At 46.7% G+C, this 13,150-nt stretch overlaps 1 long non-coding RNA gene across 1 annotated transcript in view; it reads left to right on the forward strand.

The window, feature by feature from the left end:
• The window catches only part of LOC135983540 (uncharacterized), a 29,889-nt gene extending 24,464 nt beyond the window's left edge, over window positions 1-5,425 (forward strand). The window contains exon 2 of the long non-coding RNA XR_010601219.1: window positions 3,610-5,425. This is a non-coding gene — a long non-coding RNA (uncharacterized LOC135983540). The remainder of the gene's footprint in view (window positions 1-3,609) is intronic.
• The last annotated feature ends 7,725 nt before the right edge of the window (window positions 5,426-13,150 follow it).

Consider the following 13,150-nt stretch of genomic DNA (forward strand, 5'->3'; position numbering starts at 1 on the left):
GAGGGCTTTGAAATTGAAACTTGCTCTTTCAAATATATTGAGTCCAATTTGGGTTGGGCATAAATACTGCTTTTCAAGTAAAAATAACTCCTCTGCATAGTAGCTGAGATGACTCCTTGTTTCTCTGACTGAGGTGACTTCAGTCAGAACAGTTTGCCGGGCTTTGGGAAAATGCCAGATTTGGCTAGCTTTGCCATCTGGTACCCATTCTCTGTGGTTGGACTCTATTCCATTGGGTGCCAAATAGCTGAGTCTCTTGTATATTTGTGTGTGCAATATATATACCTGTGGCTTGGTTTTCATACAAGGCACAGTGAGAATAATCTCTACACGAACTGGTAGCAGGGGTACCTCTTGGAATACACTGGGAATCTAAAAAGATTTTGGAAGTGTTAAAAAAAAATACCTGGCACCTAGATATTTAGGGAAGTTAACAGCATTTGTTTGTAAAATGAGAGTTTTAAGCCCTGTGCAAGGCTACACAGACTGATGCTAGCATTTAATGCCTCGGAAAGTGTTCAGGTACTTTTGACAGATGCATCTGAAGAAGTGGGTTTTTTTCCCCACGAAAATTTATGCCCAAATAAATCTGTTAGTCTTTAAGGTGCCACCGGACTCCTCGTTTTTGACAGATGCTTGTTCTTGCCTACATTTGGAAAGGCTTTCTGATGGGGGTGTCACAACTCTTTTACAGCTTCCTACAAATAGTGTTTGTTGTCTGTCGGTCAAACTTGACTCTGATTCATGTTGTACTAGTCTAGAAATGCCAGCCTTTGAAAAAGCACCCCTCCCCCTCCCCCTGAAACTTTCTGCACCCAATCCTCACCAGCATAAATGTAGGAGAGAGCAACCCAACTATCTATTGAAACAGTGTCTTCATATTCCAACCGACGTACTGGTATTTGAATGGTGAGCTTAGGCTGGGCAAGACCCATATTCTGAGTCCTAGAACACATTGGTGCGTTGGTGGTACAGTGTGGTGAATGGAAGAGACGTCACAGCTTTCCTTGGGGTTTAGTCAATATTCAGTGTACTTGAATACTAGGCAAGTATACCAGAAAACCTCGCGCCTCCTTCAGACTCCTATTGGCATTCCTGTTCGTCTGCTCATGAGTCTTTTGCTTGGCAACTGACTTGTATACTAAGCTTTTCTATTTAGTGATCTCATGGAGGGCCCCCTTGGCTTGCTCCAGCAGCAGCTGCCTTTTCTCTCTCTCCCCACTCTAGTCTTTTCTCTCACAGACTGTGGAATCCCCCAGTGTTTACCCTGTCCCTTAATTCTTCTCACTGAGGTTGCTGTTGTCTGGGTGCCAGCTCAGGTCAGGACATGCACTGACATGTCAACGTTTATTGCTTCCAACTCTGTCTGAAAACCTGGCCCTTCCGCGTGCGTGCTGCTGCTGCCCGGTGGATGACCTGCCCCTCTGACTCAAATGTTCACATTGTGCTGGGGGCGTATATCTGGCGAGACAGGTTTATAAATGCATTTGTTTGGAATTTCGCACCGTAGGCTAATCAGCACTGCCAGCCAATCCCTGCCTTGATAGCCTTATCTTAGCTTTCTAAAAATCCCATAGGTAGGTACTTACAAGGCCCCAACGAGGTGAATAGGGAGATCCGTACTTGCACCACCTCTACAGTTCTGAAAACTCTGCTAGGTGCGGGGATGCCTAGAGAATTCAGTCCTGCGATGCTGAGTGGGACAGCACGAAGTACCTTTAAAAATCTGGTCCTAGGTCACTTCCCAAACTCTCTCGTATGAATTCCTAGTGAATGTCTCTATCTCAAGTAAGTCCTCCGAATGCGATATACAATTGTCAGCAGTAATGTTGCTTGTAAAGACCCATAGTGAAGACCTAAACTACTTCTGAAGGCTTCTTCCTGTGTGAATGGGGTAGCGTGAGGGACGAGGGTTGCAATGACTAATGGCTCCGCTAGTTTTGTCACTGACTCTAGCAAATAACTGTTCTCCTTTATTCGCCCTGGAAATGCAAATTAATCCCAAGGGGTTAGTTACTTTTAGAACACAGGTGGCCACAGACTCGGAAGAATGTAATGGATTTGTTTTAACTAGCTAGCAAAGTGATCCTGAGGAACACACGTTAATCATGACTAAATTCATTCAGGCCCAAGTGCCACTTTCTTTTATAAGGCTTCAACACATCTTTACAGGCGTGGCGATCTTCCAGCCAGCTGAAATGCTGTTTCTTTTTACTTTTTTCTTTAGGTTGCTATTTACCAGGCCAGGCTTCGTCCACATCCTGCTTCAGGCAGTAGCCAATACATGATGCTTCAGAGGAAGGTGAAAACCCTCATAATGCACTTATGCAATGCTGTGTATGGGGGAGAGCTCTTGATACCTGCAGTAGTAGGTTTGGCGCCTCAAATGGGACTTGGCTACCCTCTTCTTACCAGAAGCATAAATGGTAAAGTGAACAGGGCCGGCTCCAGGTTTTCTGCCACCCCAAGTGCCCTCTCCCCCCCCCCAAAAGCCGCGGCTTCGCGATCGCTCTACTCTTCGACAGCAGGTCCTTCACTCCTAGAAGGACTGAGGGACCCGTCGCCGAAGACCTGGACGTGCCGCCCCAATAGTGGCCAGAGTGCCGCCCCTTGGTACTGGCTGCCCCAAGCACCTGCTTCTTTAGCTGGTCCCTGGAGCCGGCCCTGAAAGTGAAGACAAATTATAATAATTCTCAGGACATGTAGCTTGAACACTGAGACTCACATTGCTGGCCTATCAGCTCCTGCCTCCAATAGTAGGTTCTACGCTGGAGTGCAGAAGTTCCAGAGGCTCTTTTTTCCAAGATGGCAGAGGCACCTTAAGTAAAAGATCTGGTTAGTCAGAAAAAACTCTTCGGCATATCGAACGTGTAGTCTGAGGCACAAAGTGCCACAATCCTTACAGCTCTACAGTAAGTAGCTCCGCTTGAATTCCTGGAAAAAAGTTTCCAGAATCTCAACTGGTCTTAAGAACATTTGGTTGCTAGCAAGGGTGCCGGAACCTTTGCAGATGTGGGAAGGCCAAGGCCAAAGTGGTGGAGGAATTAAAATACTCCTTAAATATCCCATAGAGTACAACATAAATAACCAGAGTACAATAATTAACCACGTATTTTAAATGTATAATTATAGTATGAACAAACGAGGTTAAAGACAACTTTAGTTCTAAAATCAGGACTGCATTTTATTTTTGTACTTCATGTACACTTGCATTTATCATTTTACGGTGTATTCTCCACCATTAATACTGCACTATTATTATTGAACTGTAACTTGCAAGTCTGTAACATTACAATCGAATTGTCCTTGTTTACATATAATGCATAGTTTAACAATTGTAACCCTAAATTGTAAATCTCCTTGGAAAAAGGAGTCAGCAAAATAAAAAATAACGAACAACTTTGAAGGGAGGTAAATGTGTCCCCATAAGAGCTAACATATCAAATGATTTTTCTAATGTTTTATAAAAAATAAAATATATTTTTTAAAAATCTAACAAACACCATCAACAGGCTGTACCAGATATCGTATTGCTTCTATTAAGCAATTGCATTAAGTTTACATTGTTTATTTTTTAATTCACTGAATCATTTTCATTACCTTTTTCAGATGTTTCTAAAATACTGACTGCATCTATCACCGGCGAAACAAAAGTCGTGTAAAACATGTTTGAGATCCATAGAATCCATCAGATGTTTATGAATGTGGAGGAAGAGCAGGTGGATTAGACGCTTTTTAGTCATGGATGATCGTAGGTATGTTTTCATCTGTTGGGGAGACACAAAGCTGCGCTCAGAAGTAGCATTACACATTGGGGCTGTAAGATAAATCCTTAAAAGGATATTGACTTGTGAAAACAGCACATCTCAGGTCTTTCTGTCAAGATTTCCATTATGATGGCAGCCAATTTTTGTCATGTTTTTGATGCATGTCATTGATTGTGAGTTTTCAAGAGACCTGGCAGCATTACAAACTGTATTAAAAGTCTGTCAAACACAATGTCACCAAAGTGTGTAATCCACAACCTATCTTGGTATTTGACTACAGGGCTGACCATCGATAGTGGCTATGAGCATTTTTTTTGATGCTCGTAAGAAGCAACAGCGTGGGCCGGTTAATTACAATGGTGAGCAAGTCTATCAGCTCAAAGAACTGGTCAGATGAGTGTGCAGCATTTCAACAGTTGGATTAAGTCTGACGTGATACCTATTGTCTGCTGCACCTGAGCCGCCACTTCAGCTGCTGAGAAAATCCTGAAAGATACTTTGACCAAGAAACGGATCAAAGCAGGTCATCAGAACTTGAAGTCCAGGTACTTTCTTTGCTGTGGCAATCAGCTCCTCTAAAGAGCTTCGTAATTGTACAACACTGATTCAGTTGCCTGACTTCTTGCTCTCCAGCGCGTGGGACAGAAAGCCATTAGATTGGGAGGAGTAGGACACTTGGATGTTCTCAAAAAGGGCAAGTCTTTTTGGTGATGAATCAATAATTTCATCAAGTTTGTACAGCAAGTTCAAAGCACTTTGAATCACGGCACACTTCCTACCAGCTTCCTGCAGAATAAAGATTCAAACTGTGGTTCATACAATGAACTGGAACAGATTTTGGATTAATGTCTTTGATTCGTTTAGCTATGCCCAACATCTGGCCCTGGAGGGACTGATGCACCATGGTAAATTTTCCTCTCATGCCATCCATATTCAATCCGCAATGTACTAATATATCCTTTATTGTCAAGAAGATTGATTCTGCATCTGTTTTGGGGCAGTTGTGCATTCCAATAAAATCTTCAGGCACAATGTAATCCCGCAACACCCAACGCACTGAAAAAGATCTGCACATGTCCAGCTACTTCTTGTGTTTTGTCAACTGTAATGAAATAGATTTCTGAAGCCTTATTCGATGAGACAAGATTGTCGATACATTTCCTTGAGTAGTTCATTGATAATATCATATGATGCATACTTCCCATTTGTCATAAGGGTTATGTAATTATGCGACAGTAGCTCGACTAACTTTTGGAAGTTACTTTCTTCATCCGTGTGTCCTCTAACAGTGATACCCTGCCTTACAAGACATTGCAAACAACACAGTTGTTCTAAAAGGTATTGCTGTTCTCTTCCTGATCAGCAGCCTTTTGATGAACATTGATGGGCAGTGCATTTCAAGTAAGCACTGCATTTTAGCAAACACTCCCTGTGAAAATGCAATTTTTGTTTTCGTGCCAATCCAGATTTGCAGGACAAATTTTTCCAGTTATTTATATTGACTTTCACAAATCCGTCATCTCCACACTTGGGGGATGTAATGAGCTGTTTTGCTACTGCAAAACCACAGACTTCACAATAAGGTCTCATTCGAGTTTTGCAGAAAAGAGGCCACACTTGGTTTTTGTACTACTCAAAATTAAAATGTCTCTTCTCCTGTCCTGTATACACTAACAGTATCTTTCTTAGGGGCTATCAGTGGAGTTCCCTTCCTGGAGTCAGCAATGACAGAGCACACTTCATTACATTCTATCCTGCTGTCCACCTTAGGTGCCCCCCCGAAAATCTCGTGAAGATGTCTGTCTTGTTATAGTGGACTGATGAGTCCCAGTGGCACCTCCTGAATACGTGGCTAATGTTGAACAGCCTGTGTCAGAGCTTGCGTTGCTTGACGACTGTGATCATAATGTACCAAAAATCAGTTTTGACTGTCAGCTTTTGTTGCTTAATAGGTGATCCAACGGCCGCTTCTCTGTTTGCTCATTTTTAAGGTATGCTTGAAAACAAATTGTACATTTGTATGTTGAATGGACACTTTCAACAGAAAACCACTCGTGTAGCCTGCAGTGCAGTTGCTTTCCTTTTCCTGTCACGGAATAGAATCATGTGAGAGAGGATCACACGGGCGGGATAGGATCACCCAATTATGCAGTTATTTAGGATTGCAGTGGATATGTAGGATTGCATCTGATCCGATCTCATAGTGTATCTTGGCTTTTAGCAGTACAATCCATGTTTTTCCCACATAGCACATGTTTCTTTTGTTAAAGTGAGGGGGGTGGGGGGAAGGCCATGGCCCTCCCTGGCCCCCCCACCCCTGGTTCCAGCGCTGTTGGTTGCTGGCTCTGAGTAGCCATCTGTCTGAGTGGCTCCACCACAGAAGTCTGCACTGTAGCAGAATCCTTGGCTGACCTGCACCTGGTGGATCATAGCTAGGACTTTTTAGCCCACACAGCACAACTTGGGCAGGCCAATTCATTAGCCGTATTGAGGTGTCTTAGGGCATTACTGGCCCAAATAGCAGGCACCCTGCTAAGCTCCATAGGGCAGGCTCTGGAGCAAGACTCTTGTCTGAGAGTGAGGCCTCAGACGCTTGCCTCTCTGCTGTCTTAGTGGAAGATCTCCTAGGTGCCTCATCTACTTTAGCATGGCATTCGAACCTGCCGCTGTGGAGCTAGTCAGGAAGGACACACTGCAGTAGCATCAGCCCTCTGCCACCAAGCCTGGAGCTGCCATAGGATGGAATTCCGAACACAGCAGAGCAGGCGTAAGGAGCATAGCTTGTATAACACCAGGCTTTATTAAAGGGTTTGCTTTTCAGCCCTGTATGTTTAAAGTATTATTCCTAATGATGGCTGGACCACTTGACAGTTGGAGGTAGGATTCACTGAAGTTTGCTATCTTTAAGACTGCTCTTGTCATCTATAGGTTAAAGGCACCTCTTACACTTTTAGCCCAATTTCTTTAGTTGCTAATTGCTCACCTTTTTCTCTCCTCTCCCCTCCTTGTCTCCTGAGTTCTTAGTTGTACAATTAAATACTATATTTCCAAACATTTCATATTCAACAAGCTTACAGCTGTTGGTGCCTAAGCTTGACTGGAGACTTAGCCACAGCTGACAATTCAACTGTGTACTGGCTCCACTTTAAAATCATACTGGATTCTGGTTGCCAGCACCATATAACTTGCAGGCCAGTAGTCACAGCAATCTAGGCCCTGCCCTCCCCGGTGTCTTGCCTAGACACCTCAGGGGCAATACTGAATGGTTGGAATTGCAGAGAGAGCGAGTGGAGCAGAGGATTAGGTGGTAGAGAAGCACAGTGCTAGCGTTGGGGCATTCATCACCTTATCTCCTACTGCGAGAGGTAGCCATGTGGCTATGGAGGTCCTAGGAAACATGACCAAGTCTCTAAGACAACCAATCTCAGATTTTCTTTTCTGGTGATACCCCTGCTGTAGCCAGCCAAACAGCTGTACTTCCAGATGGTATCAATGATCCCCTCAATCAGTATCTAGTCCTCTGTGTGGAGAGGGGGATGCTGGAAAACAGCTGCTTCTGGGAGAGAAGCAGCAGCCAGTAGGAACAGATGGAGGCTGACTTGGGAGGGGAGTAGGGGTGAAGCGCACCTATTTCTGTCCCTCACCTGTTAAGAATGATAAGTAGACAGGTTCAGTGTTCAACTCTAGCATGCTATCCTCTTCCTTCTGAAGTCTGAAATGGACTTAGTTTTTACCACTAGAATGCAGCAAAAGACGGACGTGTCTAATCTTCGCACATTAGCGGTAAATATGCCCAATGGCTTGTGATGGGATGTTAGATGGGGTGGGATCTGAGTTACTACAGAGAATTCTTTCCTGGGTGTCTGGCTGGTGAGTCTTGCCCACATGCTCAGGGTTTAGCTGATCACCATATTTGGGGTCAGGAAGGAATTTTCCTTTAGGGCAGATTGGCAGAGGCCCTGGGGGTTTTTCACCTTCCTCTGCAGCGTGGGGCACGGGTCACTTGCTGGAGGATTCTCTGCACCTTGAAGTCTTTAAACCACAAGTTGAGGACTTCAATAGCTCAGGCATAGGTCAGGAGTTTATTACAGGAGTGGGTGGGTGAAATTCTGTGGCCTGCGTTGTGCAGGAGGTCAGACTAGAAGATCATAATGGTCCCTTCTGACCTTAAAGTCAGAGTCTAACCTGAGCTGTCTCCAACAGCTGTTTGGCATGTACCCACCATGACTGCATTTCACGACTGAAATTACTGGGTTTTCCATAGACTAGAGTATTTATATAATACCAGGTGCTCATTGTGTGTTCACCCCTAACTTTCTCAGTGGTTAAATGCCTCCTTATCAAATGTGGCTTCTCTTGAGAATTGGGGAGGGAAGGAAGGACAAGAATAATGAAAGAGAAACCACATCCATCTTACAAATTGCCTTGCATTCTTACAGCAAACCTCCTAGATTGGGCAGGCTTTATTACATGGACATTGTTCTTGGAATGGGCTCTTGTCCTTCATATAGACTAGAAAATGCAAACACTTATTCAGATAGTTACAAGTAGTACCCAAACAGCTGCTGGGCTATATAAACATGCCCTCTAGAGCTCAACAGCTAAGAGAAGACGGAAGAAATGGGAGCCGGAAGTTAACGGCAAGAGTAGGTCTATATGCTGGCTTTGGGGACACCTTGATTGCTGTTTAAAAGCTGGCTAATAAAATCCATAATCTTAACATACTGGTTAGTCAGAGGGTCAGTAAAGAAACTGGGTGTGACAAATTCCTATCTCTTGTAAAACAGGTAGAAATGGTTCTATTATGAAATAGACTGCAATCCTCTGACACACCAGACGGGTATGATACAAATAGGTGTAACCATGAATTATACATAATCTCAACCTGTCCCCTGTCTAAAGATCCATAAAGCAGTTTACTCACGACTGCTAAATCAACTCAGGTTGCTGAATAGTATGGCAGTTCACTTGCTGTCTCTGCTTACTTCCTTATTGAACGGGCTTGTTGTAGGAAACTCCAGGAAGTGACTAACATGATAAGAGTAGTCTTGCCCTCAAGCGCACTCTTCACTACCAACTCCCCTTGTGAGGGAAATGTTCCCCGGTATCTCCTTGTCCTCAGTTCTGCTGCCTTTGTTGCACCAAAACAGACCTTCAGGAAACACCATCACAACTCTCAAGAGGCAAGACTTTCCCCCACCAATTCTCCATCCCCCAGTGGGTACCAAATGCTTCTGCCACCCAGGCAGAATGATGAGCTTTGCAGTGTGCCCTGATGCTCGACAATCCTGAACCGTTTTGGACCGTGTGCAGAAGCTGGTTCTTCAGCTGACAGCCCATCAGAGACTCTGCCCCAGCCTCTTCTCTTCAAACTGGATCTAGCTGAAGCATCTCCCTGACTAGAGCTTAGGCACTATGCCATGCGGGGAGAGGCAAGTAAGGCTCTTTGTTGAACATGACACTGTCAAGTGATATGTTTTTGCCAATCATCGCTACCCTTTGGATCATACCACTGAGGTATTTTTGTCAAAGACCAATCTGGATAAATACAGATCTATATGGCTAAGCAGCTATAAAGGAACATTTTGAATGGTAAACTCCAGGACCAGTTTAGCATAGTGACTTTCCGCGGACACGTCGGCAGATCTCTTAACTTGCAGTATGGAAAACCCCTTGGGAGAGGCAAGTTTCACAGTGATCCCGGTGTAAGCTAATGTAAACATTAGCAGTGTGACTCGCGCTCTGTCATGATGGCTTTCAACACGTCACTGGTTCTCCCAACCCATACGCTTCGGGCTTAAGGGTTTTGGCCGAAGTTCTAGGCATCACCTGTTTTGAATGACTATAATTATATATGTGGGAGGGTTAAATGGTCCTGTTTACTCACTTATGTAAGATAGAGAAGGTGCTGAAGCTAATAACACTGTGTGGCTTAAACTTAACCTTAGACCTTCATTAAACCACTTGCTCTCAATCACTTTTTATAATTTTTGGAAAATAAAGAGCAAACCTATTGAAGAGATTCCGTACAGTCACTCAGTATCTAACTCCTGGGCAGAGGACTTTTTTCTTAGCCTTACTGAACTGCCAACATTATTAGCCCTATTCATGTGAATGTAATGGGTGCCCTCTGCTGTCTGAACCAGGAGAAAACACCTGCTTGTGCTACCAGCTAGAGATCTTTCCTTTCGCTCAAGCAATAGAGGCTGGTGCTACTGGAATAGAAGAAGGGTTCTTGTCTTGGCTCCCTTTGTGAACAGTCTGTCTGTAACGTGGATTCATTATACTGACTGGTACCTGGATTTAAGGGAGTGTGTATTGAGGGGTTGCTGTACCTGAATTTATGCTACCTCCAGTGTCATGACACTTCTCTTCACAGCTGTCATGTATGTACCTTTATCTACTACACATTCTTAGTAGCCAGGGTAAATCTAGTTCCTATTAAACTTCATATAGCTTTTTTTTTTTTAATTTAAATGGTATAGCCTGATACAGAACATCCAAGCAGCACTATAGATACAAATTTCTAGATCTGATCATCTACTTAAACTATTCATTCTGTATCGCCTAAAAGGGACATCTCCCAGTGTGCCTAGTCCAGATACTGGAAGAGGCGGGCAGAAGGAAAGGTCTGCTCCCTCAGCCAAGGGGGAGAAACCGCTCAACCCCGGCCATGCAGGAATTCTTGGGACAACAGAGAAATAGGAATGGGAATCAGGGTCAAAGGTTAAATCAGGGAACCAGAAGGGCACGCCCACCAAGAACCCCCAACCTCACCCACTGCTCCTCAAACGCAGCTAAGGAGTAAGTGGATACCGCCCAGAGGAACTCTGCTCAGAGGCACGAATGGGCAAGGGATGGGAAATAGGCCACACGGTTGCAGAACACTCTTTCCTTCCCCCGGTCTGGCTTCCGCCTCCTGGTGTGATGGTTGGTTGTCTTGGCCAGAGCCTAGAGGAGGCGGTCTTATCACCGTGGGGCCATGGAGGGGGTGTATGCGTGTGAGGAGAGGGCAGCCAGACCTCAGTAAGAGGGTCTGGAGGAGGGGCTGCAGCCTGGTGTACACTACAAAAACAGTGCACCAGGCTCTCCCTCTTGCTGCAGAAAGGACAGGTGTTGGGATTCTGTGAACTACGCCAGATACACATCCATGCTTATGGCTCCCTGGAGGAGCCGCCACTTAATACCCGCCCAGCAGGCCATGGGACAAGGTGGAATACGAGCTGGCCCGCTGGGGCTCCCTGCCTTCTGCGGCTCCCCCCCACTTGGAGTAAGGGTGGGACACGAGGTCAAGGAAGTGGATGGTATGGAGCACGAGCAGGTTCAGATGTTCTCCGGTGTCGGTGCGGAGGTGGACAAGCTGGATGTCGCTCAGCCGACTCCAGTGGCATGTCAGGCGGCTGGGGAGATTTATGGGGTAAGGGAGCAAGGACTAGCTCCAGAGGGCGGCCAGGGGTCAGAAGTGAGCAGGGAGCACCCTCCCATGGGCCCTGCCCTCACCTCCTGAAGCACGCAACAGGATGAATAGAGTTTCAGAGTAGCAGCCGTGTTAGTCTGTATCCGCAAAAAGAAGAACAGGAGGACTTGTGGCACCTTAGAGACTAACAAATTTATTAGAGCATAAGCTTTCGTGGACTACGAAAGCTTATGCTCTAATAAATTTGTTAGTCTCTAAGGTGCCACAAGTCCTCCTGTTCTTCTTTTTGATGAATAGAGTGGGGCAGCCCTATCCTCTAGCCAAGCTCCACAGGGTCAACCTGATCCCTCTGGCTGTAATCCTAGAGGTCTCCAATTCTGGTGGCACCAGCCAGAACCATTCTCTGGTGCACTGAGGGGACTCCATTAGCTACGCATGGAGTAGCTGAGTTCTGCCAGGAGATCTTCCCCTCACTAGCGGCTGTAGAGCTGGTAGCTGAGAGTAGCTGCCGGGTCCTGAGGAGGTCCTGGTAGAAGATCAGCAGCTCAGAGGTCTCGGGGAGACAGTGGAGATGGAAGAGCTTCTGGTCATATCACAGGGGGCAGAGGAGAGCATGGGCGAACATGCTCCAGGCCACATGGCACGCACACTAAAACAGTCTTTGCAGAGGTGGAAGGTGTGGACCTAGCTGTGATTAGAGACCAGGGCCTGTCTGCCTTCTCCCACGAGGTGGCTCAGGACACCCACAGACCCCTAGTTCACCCCGGCCAGAAAATCTCCAAGATCATCTTCTAGTGGTTGGCCAAGATTCCTGGGGGCGACCACAAGGTGTTGAGCTGGTGCCAGAGCACGGACAGGAATACATTATTGAGCACCAGCACCCTCTCCCGAAGGGGGATCCACCCTCTCAAATGCGTTCTCCTGACTGAGGGACAGGAAGGGCTTATTGGAAATCCTGGGAAGTGGGCGGGCACAAGCCAGCCCACGTCTCAAGGCCCCTCCCCCAGCCTTGCAGGAGGGACCACTGGACCCAGGGACCAAATGAGTACGGGGGACAACAAATGAAAAAAACAGAGACTGAGGTGAAGGTCATAGGTTCAAAACAAGGGTACTGGATGGGGACACCGAGCAGAGAACCCCAGACAGCGCCCACTGCTCCTCAAAGGTGTCGAGGGAGCCAGCGGACGCTGCCCAGTGGAACTCTGTCCGGATGCGTGAAACTAGGGAGGAACGAAAATAGGCCCCACAGTCGCAGAGCACCCCCTCGTCCAGCATCCTCCTCCTGATAGTGTAGATGGAGAGTTCGGCTAAGGCCAGGAGGAGGTTGACGAGGAGGTCTCGCGACTTTGTGGGGCCACGGACAGGGTGTGTGAATACTAAACAGGTGTGGGGAAAAGTGCAGCCAGACCCTCAGCAGGAGGTTCTGGAGGAGCCGGAATAGGGGCTGCAGCCTGGCACATTCGAGATAAGCATGCGCCAGGGTCTCCCTCACGCCGCAAAAGGGGCAGGCGACGGGGATGGGGGTGAACTGTGCCAGGTACACGCCCGTGCTCACAGCTCCATGGAGGAGTTACCAACCGATATCCCAGGTGGGCCACGGGACCAGGGTGGAATAGAAGCTGGCCCACCGGGGTTCCTCACCCTCCACAGATGGTAGATAGTCCTGCCATTTGGTATCAGGGCAGGACATGAGGATGAGGAAGTGAAACGTGTAGAGCACAAGTGTGTATACTTTGTTTCCTTGGTGTGGTTTGGAAGCAAACAGCTGCAGGGCATGCAGCCAGCTCGGATTGTGGAAGGAAGAGGGACGGGAGGGCTCATGGGACAGGGCCCCAATGAAAAGGTCTGGCGGGCCCAGGGTGAGGGGCGGGCGGGCAGCACCCTCTCGCAGGACCCGCTCAAGGAAAACCTGAGAGGTGGGGGCAGCCGGGAGCACACGCAGGTGGGTCAGGAGGGTGGAGAGCTG

Source organism: Chrysemys picta, chromosome 5, assembly GCF_011386835.1.
Source record: "Chrysemys picta bellii isolate R12L10 chromosome 5, ASM1138683v2, whole genome shotgun sequence".
In the NCBI taxonomy this organism is placed as follows: domain Eukaryota; kingdom Metazoa; phylum Chordata; order Testudines; family Emydidae; genus Chrysemys; species Chrysemys picta.